Source organism: Octopus bimaculoides, chromosome 24 (assembly GCF_001194135.2).
Source record: "Octopus bimaculoides isolate UCB-OBI-ISO-001 chromosome 24, ASM119413v2, whole genome shotgun sequence".
NCBI lineage: Eukaryota > Metazoa > Mollusca > Cephalopoda > Octopoda > Octopodidae > Octopus > Octopus bimaculoides.
In genome coordinates, this window is record NC_069004.1 from 5,829,828 (window position 1) to 5,835,071 (window position 5,244).

Here is a 5,244-nt window from a genome sequence, read left to right on the forward strand (position 1 = left end):
AAAATTTATTGTCCCGGCATTGTTAATGTGTGTGTGTGTATATATATATATATATATATAACATCTAATATTCAGATTTTGTGACCTTACAGTCAGTATGCTCTTTCTGAGTGTTAACTATAACCTTCAGAGATCACAATGTCTATTGTGATAATGAAAAATCAGCGAGCCAACTGTAAAATTGAAAATCTGAGTAAATGAATATATATATATATATATATACACACACATACATGCATATATGTATGTGTATATATATATATATACACACACACACATGCATATATGTATGTGTATATATATATATATACTCACACACAAGCTCTATATTAAATTATACTGAGTTCTGTAATGAAAATGAAGACAAGAATAACAATTTGTTCTGTTGTAGTCTTCTTTATCTGTCTGCTCCCATTATTATTATTATTGCTCTAGCATTTTTTGAAACACTTTCAATTTTTGAGCAAAATCCACAATCATATTTAATTTTTGTCTTTCCGTGTTTACAAACAGCCTCCTCCTTTCCAAATGAATGCTATATATATATATATATATATATATATATACACACACACACATACCACACCAACACATGAATGACATGAAATGTAACTGTGCTGTAGTAATGTGGAGCATGCTATCTCTTGAAAATGAAATGAAAAAAAAAACAAACTGCATTTTTTCTTGATTGTATATTTTTTTCTGGTTTTTTGAGCAATGCCTCCTGTTTTTATTTGTTTCATTTTTGGCCTGTTTATAGTTTGTTGGAATGTTTGTACATTGAATGAACAGCTAGTCTTGAAGGAAATAATGGACTAAAAATCACACACATGCCCCTCGCCTGAGATGTGCATGTATACACACCCCATGTATGTATTATGTTAGGGACCTTATAAACACAAGCAGCATACACATATTTATATAAAAATATATATACAATCTCTAAGTATGTATATATGACATACATTAGATGTATATCATATATACATTATATGTGCATTTATATACATGAAATTATACATACATGTGAACAGAAGTACACACACACACACACACACACACACACAATATATAAGTAGAAACACTTATACACATGTCTATTCTTTAAGGATCTCAAATGTTCTTTTTGTTCCCCATGGGCTAAAATGGATTATAATTAGTTCTTAATTTGCAAACAAACCCTAAAATCATGCAGTCCCCAAAAGCTCACAAATTTGCTTTCAGTTTCTTATCAAAACCATCTCATGGGAACCCCCTAATTCCATTCAGCTTTTACTAACCAACATTTTTTTTTTTTTTTTTTCCCAGGAAGGGGTAGGTGGAATTTAATGCCCTGTTTATTCCCCTACAAAGTGAAGGGATTAGTAATTTCTCAGTCAGCAACATAGTGTTAAAATTTGGGGCTTTGCTATTTCACCCCTACATTCCCCCCAACAACCACCGCCACCACTACCACCAGTATATTATCACCACTAACTGCATTTGGGAAGTACATGAACATCACACAATCTCTCGCTTCAGTTCTCTTATTAATCTGAGACCTTTTTGTACCTATGTAAGTATCTAATCAACTGCTGATCTGTCTTGGTTTTCCATAATCGGGGCTTCCAAATTTCCTATTATTATTATTCCTTTACTGTTATAATTGTTGTTGTTATCTAGCTCCTGGTCAATCCTGATCGAGCTGACCCTTGGTCAAAGGTCTTCTGTGCCAGCCATGACAGACCAATCTGATATTTTTATGTTTGTTTTTATAGGGTAAGTAGAACTACAGTATCCAATCTTTCCTTCCCTTTTCTCTTTTAGTGTTGTGTGATGTGGGAGAATGTAGCTACTGTTTCTAGCAAATTGTAGAGGCTCTCTCTCTCTTTTTTTTTTTTAGCTGTAGAACATCAATAGTAAAAATGCTTAAACCTGAGTAGTTTCTGTTTCGTCTTTGGGACGGTGGGGGCAGGTTAGAGCTGAAAGCTGATTTGTTGAGGGATAAAGTGAAGAAGCAAACAAACTTAAGGAGATATGGTGATAACGGGTTGAAATGGATAGGATTGTTGGGATCCCATAAATTCAGGGTCTAACCGAACCCTTGCAACAGAAATTTGGTAAAATGAAATTGAACTCAAATCTATCATATTCTAAAATGCAAATGACATTCCCATGACTTTGGTCTGTCTGACACTGTAGTAGAAGCAGAACAAGAAAGCCACTTGCCAAAGGTGGCAGCCACCAATGAAATGATCATCTGATGATGGTCATTTCAGATATGCCAAACATGTTCGTAGATGGCTGTGAGTAAACCTAGTGTTTTATACTCTTTTATATGTTTCAATCATTGGACTACGGCCCTACTGGGGCCTCTGCCTTGAGGGTTTAGTTAAAGAAATCAACCCAGTGCCTTTTTTTTTTTAAACTCTGGTATTCTATCACTGTGAACATAAACAAACCAACTGTGGTTCTCAAGTAGTGGGTAAATAAACACAGACACACACAGTCATTTCTTTAGGTGATTGGTTTTCTGTTTTCTTAAATGTAAATAGGATTGCATATTTCAGTTATTTTACATAAAATCATGCATGCATTTATGTGTGTATATTGTTGATATTGTTGCATATGGCATGTGAGCATGCACTCACACTCATTCATATGAGTGTGTATTGGAAGATCATTTAAGATACTGACCTTGTTTTGATTTGGTATGTGAGTCATTAAGGATAGGTAGGTGACCACTTTATATATATTTATTTAATTGACACAATTGACATGTTTTTTATGTGCTACTAATAAGTTTCTTATGCTGAGAACATGCCAAATAATGAATTATAACATGTGTAACATTGCAACACAGTCATCAGATATAGCTAATAAATAATATTCTGAAATGCAAATGTCATTTCCAAGAGTATGTGGTTTGTGCCTGATGAGTGTGTTGGGATGTCACCCATGTTATAATTCATTATTTGGCATGTTACCTGCATAGGAAACTATTAGTAACACATAAGAATATGTGTTGTGTCTATTAAATAATATTTCTCTCTCACCAGATGGAATACTTTTTGTTGATCTTACCATCATGGAACAGTACATTATATATATATATAACCTCTTTCTTTCTTATGCTCTCATTATCTTATCGGTAGTGAAAAAAGGGATATAAAATCTTCTGGAAGTTTGGTTAATCTTCTTGTTTGCTCAGAGAATGAAGGTAGCATTTAAGCACTAAGAATACCAGTATATCTTTCTCTGGCAATTCTTGTATGTTTTACAAATTTTTTGTCTAGATCAGGAGGTGAGGAGATATTTTTAGTATTATAGATGAGCTGTAAATGTATAAAAAAAAAATATATAATTGAAGGCTAAAAAGATTGTTGAATTTTATAGAATCATGTGTACAGTTTAGATTAACTTATTAGATTAACTTAGCAACAATAATTTGATCTTTATCTGACTTCATTTAAAACTGAAATACGTACAATCACATTATATTTAGGAGTTATCAACCATTTTTTTTTTTTTACCTATGCACCCCTTTGATTACTATTTTATTCTCGTGGACCCCCCCATAGCCATTCAGTGTTTAAAAATTAGTTTTATAGGGACTTCTTTCAAAATTTCTATGTTTTTCATATATTATCTTGTGTCAGTTGAACTATGAACAATGTTAGAGAAAAGAAAAAAATCTAAATGTTTCTTGCAATATATACATGTAATGCAAAATTTTTTCAGGGGCCCTTAATATACCATTATGGATCCCCAAAAATCTTATATGGACCTTGGTTGAGGAGAATCACTGTTTTAGCCCCTTAACATATTCTTCTAAAGATGCTCTGCCTTTGTTTCATTTCATTTTGAAAATGAGGAAGAATTTAGTAGAATAACTGTCATTATTAACCCTTTAGTTACCATATTTCTGCCTTGTTCCAATTAATTTTGAAAATATGGAAAAATTTAGTAAAAAAAAACAAAAAAACTCATTATTAATTAAGCTTGTGTTTAGAATATAAATTAGTATAAAATTTTAGTGGGAGGTTTTAATTTCAATCACTTTCATCCTTTGGTTATATATGTTGAACTACACTGTCTTAGATTCAATTTTGAAAATTATGATGAACTTAGTGAAGTAACTTTGTCATTATTAAATTTGTATTTGAAACAAATTAACCTGAAATTTTGACAGGAGATTTTAATTTAGTTCACTTTAAAACAGGAAGCTTGTATCATGTAGCTAATAACAGTTTCTGATGGGTTGGTATCAAAATGGTTTTCAAAGACGTTTGCAATTTTCAGTTGGTCTTAGAATATTGATTCACTGAGAACCGTTGCATTTCAGTAAATATTTTTATTTGTTTTCAGTGTTAGTTGGAGGAAAGTATCTTTAGAACTTTCATAACCTCTGGTTGTTGTTGTCTTGAAAAGATTTGCTCCTATGCAAAATTTGGCCCACAATTTGATAGATATACATGCACACGTATCTATTTTTATAGATTAAGGTTACTGGTTTGGTCTTAAGGATTTGTCTGGCTTTTTCCATATATGATTTGTTTTTTTATAGACGCTTTGGTTTCAGATTTGAACCAGGGAAAACATTTCACCTGTAATCAATAGGTTTCCTATATCTCACTCTAGTTTAAATAATACTTAAAATTTCAGATTTGCAAAGATTATTGGGAGAAGAAAGGGGGTAAAAAAATAGCAACAACAAAACAATGCTAGAAAAAAAAGATACAGGCTGCTAAATCAAATGTTAAATATAAGTATAAATGACCTGTAGGGACACCGTATCTCGTTATTCAACCCTAGTATATAACAAAGTATATTAAACACTTTTATAAGTCAATATTGTGTTCTACTGTGTTAGCAGTGCTATTATGTCTCTTATGAGGGTTATTTCTGCAGATTTCCCATAGAAACATTCTTGTTTGCAGTAATATTCACTTTATGGTAGGAGCATATTTTAATATTAGGAAGGCGAAACTTTAACCTGTATTGTCCTACCAAGTTTATGCAAATAACTCCTGTGATTTCAACACACACAATATATATATATATATATATATATATATATGTATATATATATATATTTAAGTTCGTTTATGCGAAACGTTTTTAATTGCATTCATAAAAAGCTCCTATGCTATTTATTCTGGCTACTGCTTATTATTCCCATCTTCCAGAGTAATTTTATGGGATGGTTATTAATCTGGTACCATTATGGCGTAGGACATTATATACATATATATATGTATATAT